We start from the raw sequence: 15720 nt of genomic DNA on the forward strand, positions 1-15720 counted from the left end.
ATGAGGACATTGGCTGGAGAAGAAATGCAGGAACCTTTGAGAGAAATACTCGTCAGAGAACAAATCCAGAAAGTGAAAAAGAATTTCCATTCTCAAGCATGTTGTCCTCCACAAATGTTGGTATCACTTCCTAGAGCTTACAGCCTTCTATTTGCATCATCAATTAAGACTCTGGCAGTACCTCATAAGGTGACTTTGGTTGAAGTGATTTTGTTGTGAATCCTGCAATAAATATTTACAAGATGGTTAGGCCTTGGGATTAAAAGTATATTTATCGAATCATATTTTAAAATTATAGTATATAAAATAGAAAATATTTGAAAGTTCAGTGAGGGCAATTGGAACCACTCATCCCTAATGAGCTTAGTGGCTCAAGATTTTTGGAGACTTTAGGCCATACATCAAAATGAAGCCTAATCTCACTAGGTTTTTGAAAAATTGGGGGCTTCGGTAGTAAGAATTTGTTGCGATAGGCCCTGGGTGTCTAACTATGTGGCCTAGCGGTTGAGCCACCTCTATGAGCTCCGGCCATTGAAGGTGCGATTGGTTTGAGTAGAATTCTGGGTATAAAGATCAAAATAACCTTACTATGAGGCCTGAAAAGTGAAATTGAGTATATGTTGAAGTGACTTAATTGCCATTAGTTATTGATCAGGCTTTTGTGGGAATCTGTCTTCGACATTGTGCATTGACTGGAATTTTGGATAATTTTCTTTGATCAGATCAATGGTCAGTTAAAGGACACCTTCTTTAGGTACATTCCAAGTTGAGAAATTGCATAGGACGATCCACTTTCTTTATATTTCATGTTCTTACAAGATACAAACTCTGTTATTTAGATTGTTGAGCACTTGCCCATTGTATTGTGAATCATTTTCTGCTCCTTGTTTCAATTTCAGGAAGCATTGGAACACTTGGCATCTATTGATCTAATTGAATTGTGCAATGAAGCAAAAGTTGAGTGTTGTCGGGCAACTAGAGACTTGAGAAGCTGTGGACGCTATGTAGAAGTTGATGCAGGACAGATTCGAAATAGGCCTGAGTATGAGCAAAAACACAAATAACAGGGCTATTTTGGGGGTTGTGAACAGTAAATATGAACAGTAGACGTGAACAGTGATTTGTAGGAAGTAGAGGAAGGGTTAAAGAAGGATAGATCTAGATATCACACCTAGAAAACCCAAGGCATCACACCAATGGGCTCTTTAGCATCACACTAAAGAATGATTGCATCAACACAATCATAGAAGCATAAGCTTAATTTTCATTCATTCCATTCATAAATTGTCACAAGACTTACAATATAATTTATACTCACTTCATCTTGATTCTAAAACTTTCCAAATTAAATGACACGACTAACTTAGACTCCCTAGGACTCTTTAATGCATTAATCATGTGAAAGACTCTAGAAGACTCTTTGACCAACTAAATAACCCAAAGACCTTGACTAGAAATTTAAAGACATTTGACTTGAGAAACTCAAAAGACACTTTTAAATAAATCCCAAATCTAGTTAATCTCCCAAGTAGGCCCCACATCATCTAGCATATGCCAAATTAAGGCTTGGGCCTTAGAACCGTTGGATCCATGCCTTTTATAGACTTTAATTGGCTGCTGCCATTTTCCATCAACTCTGCCCGGCTTGAAAGAACTCGACCCTGTCGAGTTAAAAGCATGGAACTCTTCATAAAGGTCAGGGTTGAGGCGCCGAAACTCCTCATCAGTAATCCAAGTGCAATCTGACAGTGAACGTTTCTTCCACTTAATGAGATACTTTTGATAGCCTCTATGTTGAGTTGAAACAATTTGATGATCAACCACGTCTTCGATTTCATCTTGAAAAATTTTGGGTGCTGGGAGAGATGCCACAGGGTCAGCCCAGTTACTGCTCTTAGCATGCCCAGAATATCGAGTGAGATCCTCAATATTGAATACATTACTTATGCTCATGTCATCAGGTAATTCAAGCACATAAGCATTTGAGCTAATCTTTTTGAGAACTTTAAATGGTCCAGCACTCTTCGAATGAAGTTTCTTATATACCCCTTTAGGATACCGTTCGGGTTTGATTCGAACCATGACCATGTCGCCCTCATCAAATTCAGCAAACCTCCGCCGCAAATCAGCATGTTGTTTGTACCCCTCATTGCTGATGGCAATCTTTCGTCGCACTTCATCATGGATATCACGGATATGTTGACTAAAAGCTTCAGCTTCAGCACTTGGGTGAGCCTGAATAGGTAGGGGAACCAAATCGATTGGTTTCCTTGGAAGCAAACCTGTGACAATTTCGAAAGGGCTGCGACCTGTAGATCTATTCACAGAGCTGTCGTATGCAAATTCTGCCATAGGAAGTACCTGATCCCAGCTGCCAACATGATCACTAACAAGGCAGCGAAGTAGATTACCCAAACTGCGATTAACAACCTCCGTTTGACCATCAGTTTGCGGATGAAAAGCCGAAGAAAATTTCAGCTTTGTATTCAGCAACTTCCATAGCGTTCGCCAAAAGTAGCTCATAAATTTTGAATCACGGTCAGAGACAATGGTCATTGGCAGTCCATGAAGTCTGACAACTTCTTGAAAGAAGAGCTTAGCTATGTGGACTGCATCCAATGTCTTTGAACACGGAATAAAGTGTGCCATTTTGGAGAAGCGATCCACAACCACAAGGATAGAATCGTGCTTTCGAAGGGTTTTTGGTAATCTAAGGACAAAGTCCATACTTAAATCTTGCCAAGGTTCGTGGGCCACAGGTAACGGAGTGTATAAACCTGTATTCTTCTTTCTTCCCTTCGAAAGTTGGCAAGTACGGCATCGTGAAACAACCTTGCCCACATCTCGCTTCAGCTTTGGCCAATAAAAGCGATCCTCAGCCATTGCAATTGTCTTATCTCTTCCAAAATGACCTGCTACTCCTCCGGAATGCAATTCCCAAATCATATCTTCACGAATTGATGTGTTGGGTAAGCAGAGACGAGTTCCCTTGAAGAGGAAGCCATCATGCAAAGAAAACTCACCATATCCTCCTTGCTGTCTAGCCAGCAACTGAGCAGGTATAGAGCTAAAATCCTTACAAGAAGGATAATCTCTCTTGAGCAAGTCAAAACCCACCACCTGTAGAATCATGGAAGAGAGAACATACACCACTCGGCTAAGAGCATCAGCAACTTTGTTCTCAGAGCCAGCTTTATGTTTGATAACAAAAGAATACTCCTGCAGAAATGAAACCCATTTACCATGTCGATGATTCAGCTTCTTTTGACAGTTGATGTACTTGAGTGCTTCATGGTCGGAAAACAACACAAACTCCTTATAAAGAAGATAGTGTCGCCAATGGCGAAGAGCTTGAATCACTGCATAAAATTCCTTGTCATAGGTGGAATACTTTTGCTTGGTTTCATTGAGTTTTTCGCTGAAATAGGCAACTGGGTGCCCTTCTTGACTCAACACACCCCCAATCCCAACATTGGAAGCATCGCACGCCAACTCAAATACCTTTGAGAAGTCAGGAAGGTGTAGAACAGGAGCCTCAGACATCATCTTCTTTATGTCTTCAAAAGCTTTTGTTGCTGCCTTTGTCCAAACAAACAGTCCCCCTTTCATATAGTTAGTGATAGGTGCCATTACCGTGCTGAAATTCTTGATAAACCGACGATAAAAAGTCGCCAGCCCATGAAAGCTGCGAACTTCATGCAAGGAGGTTGGAATTGGCCACTCTAGGATAGCTTTCACTTTACTTGGATCGGCTTCCACTCCTTTAGACGACACAATGAAACCCAAAAATACAACCATTGGACTCATGAAAGAACACTTCTTTAAGTTAATGTAGAGCTTCTCTTGACGGAGGACCCTCAAAACTTGTTGAAGATGAAAGATATGTTCCTCATTGGTCTTGCTATAGATTAGAATATCGTCAAAATAAACAACCAGGAAGTGACCAATGAAAGGCTGTAATACCTGTGTCATAAAGCGCATGAATGTACTTGGGGCATTTGTTAGACCAAATGGCATGACTAGCCACTCGTAGAGGCCATCCTTGGTCTTGAAAGCTGTCTTCCATTCATCTCCTGGCCTTATACGTAACTGATGGTAGCCACTTTTCAGATCAATCTTTGAGAATAGACAAGACCCAGCCAACATGTCCAACATATCATCAAGCCTCGGGATAGGGAATCGATATTTGATTGTAATCTTGTTTATAGCACGACTATCTATGCACATGCGCCAACTACCATCCTTCTTGGGTGTAAGCAAAGCTGGAACAGCACAGGGACTTAAACTTTCACGAATGAACCCCTTAGATAGTAGCTCATCTACCTGCCTTTTAAGCTCTGCGTGCTCCCGTGGATTCATGCGATAGGCTGGAAGATTAGGCAATTGTGATCCAGGAATGAGATCTATTGCGTGCTGGACATTGCGCATGGGAGGTAATTCATCTGGGAGTTCTTTGGGGGCAACATCAGAAAAATGGGACAGCAACTTGGCTACTTCTGTCGGCAATTCAGAGATAGATTCAGCAGCTAAATCTGACACTTCTTTCACCACCACGGCATATATAACTCCCAGTTCCATACTCTCAGCTTGAAAACACTTCTTGGTGAGAATATTGAGAGATTTTGGCTTATTTTCAGTGACATCCTTTGGCTTCTTTTCCTTGAATTTTTCCATTTCAGCTGTAGTCATTGGCTTCAAAACAATCTCCTTGTTCTTGAATGAGAAAGCATATGTGTTCTCTTTTCCAGAATGCTGCACATCTCTATCATAAAGCCATGGCCTTCCAAGAAGGATATGTGTGACATTCATGGGAATTACATCACACCAGATAGAATCATTATAAAAACCATACGAAAAAGAGACTAGGCAGCGCTGAGTTACCGGAATGGACGTGTTATCGATCCAAGCTACCTTATATGGATGAGGATGTGGTTGAACAGGAAGCTTAAGACGCTCCACCGTGGTTGCAGATACAACATTCATGGAACTACCACCATCGATGATAAGCTTCCTAGCTTGGTTTCCGCAGCGAACCAGCATTTGAAAAATAGAAGTACGCCTCCAGTCTTCCTTTTCAGTTTTTGGCGCTGCAAGGATACGCCTGACAACAGAAATCAGAGAATTGTCCACCTCTTCATCTTCTAAGTCATCTGTATTTAGTACCCCAACGTCAAAGGAATCATCATTATCATCATTGTTTTGTTGATCGAATTCAGCTTCTTGCTCCACTGCCATATGTAAACTCCTCTTTGGACATTGAAATGCCATGTGACCAGATTCACCACACTTAAAGCACTTGGTTTCCTTCCTGTTTCCTTTGTTAGCTGCATAATTCTTCCCTTTTGGGTCAGCCGTATTGATAGAAGTTTGCTTTGAAACATTGGACCGGAAACGATTTGCATCATTGTACCCCTTAGTTATGGTTTCCCCAACTTGAGACACAAACTTTTTAGAAATTGGGTAGTTCAAATACTCCTCCATATCCAAAGCAACTTGGAAGGCATGTTCGAGACTGTACAAGGGTTGGCGAAGCAACTCCCTTCTTATGTCGGGCCTCAAACCAGCCTTAAACCGAGCAAGAGCTTGACTTGAATCTTCTATAATTTGACTCCTCATCTTTAGCTCATCAAATTTCTGCATATATTCAGCCACTGTCATGCGGTTTTGCTTTAATTCAATCAGTTGTTCACACAACTTCTCCTGGTAATTTGATGGCATGTATTTCTCCTTTAACTTGGCTTTCATCTCCTGCCAAGTACTAATTGGTGGCTGCCCCAACCTTCGAATATCACCTTCCACACCCATCCACCAGATTTTTGCTAATCCAACAAGCTTCATTTTAGCAAATCTCACTCGCCGATCGTCAGCCATATCGTACCAGTCAAAGTACTCTTCAATAGAAGCAAGCCAATCATGAAACAAAGTAGGATTGACCTTACCTTCAAAATCTGGAACCTCCATTTTAATCTTCTTAGTGATATCTCCGGCTGAATCATAGGTCTCATATTGGTTCCTTTGCAATAAATCATGGGCCCAATCAGACATGGAATTTTGCTGCCTTCCCTGATTTTGGCCAGCCCTTAATTGCTGCCTTTGTAGCGGATCTACACGCTGCTCTTCCGTGCGCTCGCCTTGATTTTCGCCATTTTCATTAGTATTGTTATTCCTAGAGTTTTCGCCTTGTTCACCATCGTTAGGTTGAGTTGTTTGGCCTTCCAAAGTATTGATGCACATACTAAAATTATCTATCTGCTCCACAAGCTTTAGCAGAATCTCGTCACGCTGATAAGCAGTTAATCTTCCCCTAAATGGCTTTCCGGATCGTGTAGACATGATGCTACTCTCGCTCTGATACCAAGTTGATGCAGGACAGATTCGAAATAGGCCTGAGTATGAGCAAAAACACAAATAACAGGGCTGTTTTGGGGGTTGTGAATAGTAAATATGAACAGTAGACGTGAACAGTGATTTGTAGGAAGTAGAGGAAGGGTTAAAGAAGGATAGATCTAGATATCACACCTAGAAAACCCAAGGCATCACACCAATGGGCTCTTTAGCATCACACTAAAGAAAGATTGCATCAGCACAATCATAGAAGCATAAGCTTAATTTTCATTCATTCCATTCATAAATTGCCACAAGACTTACAATATAATTTATACTCACTTCATCTTGATTCTAAAACTTTCCAAATTAAATGACATGACTAACTTAGACTCCCTAGGACTCTTTAATACATTAATCATGTGAAAGACTCTAGAAGACTCTTTGACCAACTAGATAACCCAAAGACCTTGACTAGAAATTTAAAGACATTTGACTTGAGAAACTCAAAAGACACTTTTAAATAAATCCCAAATCTAGTTAATCTCCCAAGTAGGCCCCACATCATCTAGCATATGCCAAATTAAGGCTTGGGCCTTAGAACCGTTGGATCCACGCCTTTTATAGACTTTAATTGGCTGCTGCCATTTTTCATCAGTAGAACGTGTATTGAACTCATGTGGACATGCCTCCTTGTGTATAGAGTGTTGTCAGGGGTATGATAGTTGCCCAATTTGTAGAATTCCAATACCAAAGAATGGCAATGTACTTCGCCTTCGCCTTTACTATGAGTGCATAGAGGCTGGTCTTGTCTCCAAAAAATGTGATGACAGATTACAAGAAAAAGAATATGGGGAGAAGCAGATAGCTGCTGATATTGAACGGCTTTATTCTTTTTTTGATGTTGCCATAGAAAACAACTTGGTTTCTCTGATTTGCCACTGTATCCATACATGGTTTCTTTATTAATTTTTTTTTAATAAATTAAATGGTGGCGTGTATTGCCTTTTCTTGTTTAAAATGATCTCACACCCATAATGCCATGGGCATTTGCCAGCAAGGAAAAGTATTACCAAAAACAAATATTTTGCTAATATGGAAGGAATATGGGTGTATTGAAATATGAACAGTAAGAGGGATAATTTTAGCTCATCTCTCTTTGCATTTGTTATTACATTTTCTTTATATTGAGATTTCAGTTTTCTTTAACAGGACCAACAGATGTTACAGATGTTTGTCTGGATGAAAGTGCTGTGTCTAGTGATCCTGTCATTGCTTTCTTGTTGGATGAAGTGGTTGTCAAGGATTGGTGCAAGCGGAGATTCAAAAATATTCTTACAGAACTTCAAGAATTATGTATCCTTAGACATACTAGACATTTTGTATGTGAAGCCAGTTGCCTTTATTTATTTATATAATTTTGTCCCTTTACTCGTTTGTTCTTTCCATAATTTGGGTTCTAGTCCTTAACGCATCTAATAGATGATCTCTTAGTAGAAAACATGATGTGAGATATATATAACGCAGCGGGTAAAATGATTCAAACCATACCTTGTGTGATAGAATCCGAAACGAAGAACCTTGTGGGTAAATCACGTGCTTCTTTAATCATGAACAACGAACACCCAGCAATGGGCTGATACCACAGTATAAGTATCACCCACTCTAATCATAATGTAAAGGCTGGATGGTTCTCTGATATGGGAGAGAGTTAGAGAGAGAGAGTATGGGAAAAATGTTATGGGTAAAAACCATATAAAATATTTTATATATTCAAAATATATAATCAGATATATAACCATATATATCCATCTATCCATATCTCCTAAGGATAAGATAGATGTAGATAGATAGAGGGTTATCCTAACAAATAGGATAATTAGGAAATTAAATTCAAATTACATGGGTAATTTGAATGGGCCATGGGTCATGCCACATGGGCGCCCAAATTCGGGTCCAATATCCAACCCAATTTCCAACATCTCCCACTCGCACATGAGTTGGCATGACACTGCCACATCTCTATCTCAATCTCCCAAAATATTTAACAATCTCATACTAGCCAATGAACCGTGCGACCGCTGAGAAACACCTGCATGTGAGAGCTCTATACTAGAACTCAAAAATGAGCCAGCATAGAGACATCAGCCCGAAAATAAAAATAGTATCTCATATAACCCAGACCCATCTAATTACACTGGTCCAAAAAACATCTCTAATTCCTCAAAAGAGCATGTTTGACCCTCTCAATTCTTACAATATATTCACACTCAATCCGCCCTTCATACAGAGTGATGTGAGTTGCTGGCAGTGAATATACAACAGTGGTGTAATACTAGATGATCTTCCCTTTGCCCTCATGCCTTTTAGTTTAGGATTGATCGCTTTTCCAGTAATGTCCCTTAAGGCCGAATCATACATGACCGCATGCAATATACCAAAGTAGCAGAACATCAACCCCTTATCTTATGACATAGTCAAAAGTCACAAAAGGATATATAAATGAAAGTCATATCAATAATGACACGTATGACTCACACGGTAAGGAAACATGGATCCATTCTCTCACCTCATTACTCGGTCACCAAGCACATGTAGTATGAATACATGCTACGATAGAGTAACTCTTCCAAAGAGTGATGTCATACTCAATACACCGTACAGATCATAGTCTAGTCGCTTTCTAGCGCCTAACCCGAATTCTTTATTTGCTCACCTTTCAGGCGCCAAATGAGATCTTGTATTTGGCTAATCATAATAGGCACAACATGGAAAGTGGGTACTAACATCCATGTATGGTCCTTAACACGATCTCATCTTGGTTGTAACCAAGGCGACATAAATAGTGGATAATTTAAGCCTCTCTTGGCTTCAAATAAAAATAAACCACTAGTCTCATCTTTGCTCGCTCCCAAGCTCTAAGGGCGATTGCTCGTGTGAGTGAGCCAATCTTGCTAGCTGACATCATCATCTGCTAATCATTATGACACAAACCATAATAGTGTCAACATCTCATCATCTCACAACAAATAAGTGATCGATTTTAAAAAACATGACTATAGTCTGCGCAATTTTAGATTCCAAGCATAAGCCTTATCAGCACCTCTTGTGATAAGCATATACAATGGAATCCACCATGTACCTCACATAAAGTGGTTCAAGATCACTACCTCTGGCATGATTACCTCTCTAAAGATATTTTGGTGACCAATCTGTGTTCATTCAAGATGCACCCAACTAGCACATTAAATCTTACAAGGGGCAAATTTATATACTACTAGTAAAGCATTGTATCCACAGTCTAATGAGCAAGGTCAATGTCTACACTACTCAGTTAACCATTTACCAAAGATAACACTCATCATGCCGAATACGCCCACATAGCGTACTTTAGGCTTCCACAACAACAAAAAAAAAAGAAAAGATCAAGGAATATAAATCATCTGCTTCTCCCAAAGACAATCTGAGGATTCATTCAATGGCTAAGGCTCTAGCTTTTACCAATAGGTAAGTCAATAGGTTTGCAATTTTGTATCTAGAATCATTCTAGGATATTCTTATGTAGGTTATCAAAGATAAACTGGGAATTCTCCCAAAACAATCCCTAAGGATCGTACATCCAAGCATATAAATTACATCACCCATGTCCATCATATTTAAAACAGAGGACTGCCCACCCTAGGTGACGACAACTTTATAAATTCCTAGCTCATAATGACTAAGTAAGGAAAAACTTCTTTTGGACCATTGATCATGTCTCAGTGGTCTTCATCGATCATCGTTGGCCTATCATGGCTCGACGAAATCTAAGAACCACTATTTCGATAACTGTTTTAGGCTATAAAAGATTTATTGGAACTAGTAACCTTTTTACGCTCCTAACTTTTCACCATAAAGCAGGAGATAAATCCCCACGGATCTACTTATCCATTCTCCAATGAGAAGTTGGGTCATAACTTCTACAAATCAATCTTCCGAACTTATGTCAATCATAGCCTAAGTCGAAATAACCTCACTCCCCAGGAGAAAGTCTTCTCTTGGTCTACACCTTCCTCAATGGTGCGAATTTTCGGTATGTAGCGAGCCTTATGCCTTAACAATGACTATTCAAATTAAGTATAACTTTAGAACAGTTTTGCGTCATAATGGAAAGTTAACCAAATTATAGAAATGATTAATCCTCAAAGGCTTTGTCTTAAACTGCGCAACATTGATCCACTTTCTAAAAACAGGGGACTAGAGCCTTTGGCATTATTCTAGGCTTTTTATCGTCTTGCGGAGCAATCATGAATGTTTTCCTCTCAATCAGCCAATGATGACGTGAAAATTTTTCACATTCACTACCACGCAACTAAGAATGTAGAGTATTCTTCTCTAATGGAGTAATCCATTAGTAGGCACATCGCTTCCACTATGTCTTGGATATTGGAAATTTCTTTCCATTCTCAACTAGGCAACATAGAGCGCTAGGCTTAGAATTCTCTATCTTATAGAGTTCTAAAAACTCTATTCACATCACCTTTACTAAGAAAACTTTATGTGACTTAGTTACACTCCCACAAAGCTGCTTATATATAAGCACATAACGTAGAAGGTTTATACGACTGCATACAATAATGCGCCCTATGACCCTAAGTGTTTACAAGACATTATACAATAATGCGCTATAGAACCCTAGGTCTTAACTTCGCAACCTTATGAGAAGTAAAATAAAGATAAGCTTCTTAATGGTTACAGATCGCCCATAGATGGCTCTCTCCTAACCCATTACTCAAATGGAGTGTAAAATCTGATATGGAGGGCACTTAGTTAGGGATATAGGCAACAAACTAAAGTGCAATTCCTAATTGGGAAACATTTTGCGCCATCATCCACCTAAAATTAAAAATACTTAATTCCTTATCTCTACTACACCATTGTGTTGCTGAGTACTAGGAATAATCAATTTTCTAAGCATCAATTTCTCCTCACAGAGCTTTCTAAAAAAAACTCAAATAGATACTCGCCACCTTGGTCAAAACTAAAAGCACGAAAACTGTTATCTAATTGATCTCGACCTCATATTTGTAATGTCAAAAATCATCTCAAAACTTTTGACTTATAGGAGATCAAATAGTCTTGACTCAGATATGTATCATAATCTATAAATGTGTCGAGATTGAGGCTAGCTATCATACCCTTACACATATCCAGTGACAAATACCATAGTGGACTAAATGCGCCAATACAAATGCCTTTCTGTGGCTTTCCTACTTACTTGTGCGCAACCATTGGGAACAAAGTTACACATTCATATGAGAGTAGGAAGTCACAAGCGAGTGGCCCCGAGAGGGCCTACTCAAGCCATCCATGTCATCTTTTCATTAATGTGATTAAGTATAATAAGCCACCGGTTTATGACCAATGTCATAAACTAATTCCAATAATCCTAATATGTGAGTTCTCGAAGACAAGTTTTAAAGGTTTATGTCTAACTAGGTAATGATTCACGACTAATTCATATTCACTAGATCATAAAGGGATGTCATGGAGATATCAAGTGCGCCTAAGTCCCAAATTTAACTAGTAAGTGCCAATCCCCTGCACTTTCAAGTCAATTTTATTCTCCATACACTTTACTGCATCTAGTTGAAAGATGACGATACTCCTCTTACCATCTGTGTTTCTCGCTTCATAGTTACTTGCAATTAATTTTACTATCCACAAGAAGGAGAGAATAAGCTATTAATCTATGACAGCTTCTGAAGTAACTTAAGCGTGAATTAGGCTAAAGAGTCTAATTCAATACAATGCTCTCACAAGCGATGCGTCAAATTCTTAGAGTCATTACAACCTAGTTGGCCTTGACCTTTTCATTACTATGCTGCAACATTTGCGCTTAGTGATAAACGTTATTCTAAAATGTTAGCCTAGCTAAGGAATCATACAAAGAAGCCCCTCCTCATGTCTCACACTCAAGTGTGGAAACAGTAAGTGTCCAGACTTAGACAAGTTGGCAATGCTAATAGATTTTGCAGCCACTTGGCGCGAATCTTTTCACTTAGTGTTAATAGATTTTGCTGCTACTAAGTGCTAATCTTTTAACTTCAAGTGATACTTTAATGAACACTATTATAGTGCATGAAATTTTGCTCCATCCACTCCCAACAGTTGGATAGAGAGCAAAACACTGCTCATACTGGCTACTCGCCTTACACGTAATGACTAATTCATTTAAGCTCGCATTTCTTGGATGATGTGACTCTTGAATGTTACTTCATCCAATGATGCAACATTATTATAAGTCAAATTACAAAGTCAATCCGCACAGCTCAATAGTCAAGATCATATACAGATCTATTGAGGGCTTACTAATTTCACAACTCCAAAAGTTGTCAATCAAAACTACGTAGCATGTCGTTAACCATAGCGCACACATCAGTTTTTTTGTTGTGCCAAAACAAGGCAACAAAATCACGGCGACTTTGAGTCATGTTTCCTTACTTTGGCTCAATTAAGGTCTGACCTAAAATCTCCAAGACTTTTTGCTCATCTAAAGAATAGGATTACATTGTTCACATTTGAACATCTCTACTAAGTCTAGGTCAACAAAATTAACTTCCATAAGCTAAGTCAATTTAGAGAGAAATTCGCATTGGGATTAATTTGATTAGCATAATATAATTTTGCTGCAAAAATCTAAATTAAATAGTGACAATATTACACAAGTTGGAAGATCGAAAATCCACTATACTCGTAATCATCTCTTGCGCCACAAGTAACAATTATCCAAAATTTAATTCAATTCATACGCGTGATATCTCTCAACCGAACAACCTCCCATTGACTATGGCATGTCTAAAGCATGATAAAATATTCTAATTCCATACAATAGCATCATAATGTAGATTCACAATCAACTCATGCTATGTTACAATTAATAATGAAATTTAAATAAAAAATAATTAATCATGCTATTCTAATCACAACATATTAGAAACTCTAGGCAAAAAACAACAATATGCCGTATTTAATATTTAGATTATGCCATAACAAAAAGTATACACTACAACAATTTGCACCTTCAGTGACCAAATTTGGCAACTAAAACCTTTTTAGTCGCCAAAAGTCAGACCTTTACCAACTAATCTTGCTATTGGTCGCCAATATTTAGCATTTTAGCTACTAAAATTTTTTAGTAGCCATATATTAGTTATTGGTGATTAAAAAAAATTTAGTCGCTAAAATTCATGTAAATAGGCGACTAAAAAGGTTTTAGTAGGCATTTGTCTATTTTTTTGGCTACTACTTATGATTTTAGTCGGGGTATATAGCCTTTTGGTGACCAAAAAAAGTTTAGTCGCCAAAAGATAGGCGTATTTACTAAACTATCAATGACTAAAATAACTTAGTCGTTGTATGGTTAGTGTTTTTCGACAAAAAGAATACTTAGTAGCCAAATTAGACTAATATTTACTATTATTTGCCGACTAAACAAAATTTGGTCGCTAAAAGTAGGCAAAAAAAATTAGAGGGAAGCTTATGAATTGGCGCCCTCCTGTTTCACACATATTTTTTTGTATCTATTTTGTCTCACAAACACAGACCACTCACCACAAACCAGAGGCCTGCTCACCACCGATTGTCACTACCACCGTTGTTGGCCACCACCCGTCCCCACTGTCGCACGTTGCCACCACCACCGCCGATGCCGAAATCACCACCAACATTGCCGCAAATCATAGGTTTGTCTCTGTCTCTCTCTGTTTGGTCCTCTCCTCGGCGTTACGATCTGGTTCTCTCTCTCTCTCTCTCTCTCTATCAAGCCATCTCTCTGGTTCTCTCTCTCTCTCTCTCTCTCTCTCTCCCTTCCCCTATTTGCTCATTTCTCACACTTCATCTAGGGTTTATATGCTTTTTTAGTTTATTTTTGTATTGATTTCGGTTAAGGGCTCATTGGTTGAAGTGTTTGATTTCTATGAAATTTCATGTCCAAAATGGGTTTGATTTTTGTGTTATGGATTTGACAGAGACATATAAATAATTGAATGTGCCAATGTAATATGGCTTTGGTCTTCAGGTTGCATTGGTCTTGTGGATAATTTCTTACATTGGTAGTTTCTTCAACCTCCTTACCTTGGTGGCCTTTCCCTGTATATAAGTGCACAAGCCTTTCCATAGAATATTTTAATTCAATTTGATTATCTGCTTTATTTTTCCTATAGGGGTTTTTCTTAGTCTGTCGGTCCCTGTGCTTTATGAGAAGTACCAGGATCAAATTGACGAGAAGCTGATTGTAGCTCATAAGATCATTTAGACGTAGTTTAGGAAAATTGATGATAATATCCTGCGAAAGCTTCCATTGCCTCTTAACAAGGAAAAGAAAACTCAATAGGCCAAGTGTAACTCCCCCCTCTCCCTCTCTATTTGTGTGAATACACTGTACACAGCATGCATGCTTGATAAAAATGCCCTTTTTAATCACTGTGCATGCAAATGACAATGTTTTCAATCTTGTTTTTAACTATGTTTAATTTATATTTTATTATCACAATTAATAATTACACTTCTTTAAACAATTTATGTATAAGTATTGGTAGTGAAGTTATACTTCCAATAGATTTATCTAAAGTGACTGGAGTTTAAATGGACAATTTTGCTAGTTAATTGAGAGTTGGTACCACGAGTACTATGGAAAATTTGTCTACTTTTTGTGTTTTTTTGTTTTTTCCTTTTGGATTTACGGTCAAATTTTTTTTCCTTATGCTTTATCTTAGTTCAATTTTTTTTACTGCTCTACGATTTTGATATTTTTTTTATGTTGGTTTGTTTTCCTTGGATGATTTTGGGTTATTTTGTGTTAACATGAATCAGAGTTGTTTATGTTGAAATAGATTCTCTACATATTAAGCCATGAATATCCATCTCCTCGTTTGCCTCTTGCCCCTTAAAAGAGATGCTTCCTGCTTGCTTCATTTGAGTCATTGTTATCTAGAAACATCTTTGTGTTGATGTTTTTTTTCTAAGACATAAAGTTACAAGTGTAATTTTGTTTGTTATATGTTTACATGTATATATGTCTACATGTTTATGTGCTTAATTGGTATTCTCACTCTTGCATTGAGTTAATAGACATAGATATTTTGAACAGATTGAACTGCCAAATCCAACTTTCTGCTGCATGTGATGATGTTTGAGCTATAAGTAAAATTCCTATTTTTTGGGATTGCTATATACTGAGGTGGTTATAAGAAAAGATAGAAATAAAAATACATTTAATGCAAGTTACAAATGGTACTAATGAAAGAGAAGATAAGAGAAAATAGATTGAGGTATGAGGAACATGCTAAAGAATTCAAGGCTATGAGGAACCCTAGAAATAGATTAATATGCATGGCAAATAATACTTAAAAAACT

General features: G+C 38.2%; 1 pseudogene; it reads left to right on the plus strand.

Annotated features, from left to right (window-relative positions):
• LOC114260515 (E3 ubiquitin-protein ligase HOS1-like) overlaps positions 1-15720 on the plus strand; it is a 43874-nt pseudogene continuing 28154 nt past the window's right edge.

Source organism: Camellia sinensis, chromosome 4, assembly GCF_055761805.1.
Source record: "Camellia sinensis isolate YWXY chromosome 4, ASM5576180v1, whole genome shotgun sequence".
In the NCBI taxonomy this organism is placed as follows: Eukaryota; Viridiplantae; Streptophyta; class Magnoliopsida; order Ericales; family Theaceae; genus Camellia; species Camellia sinensis.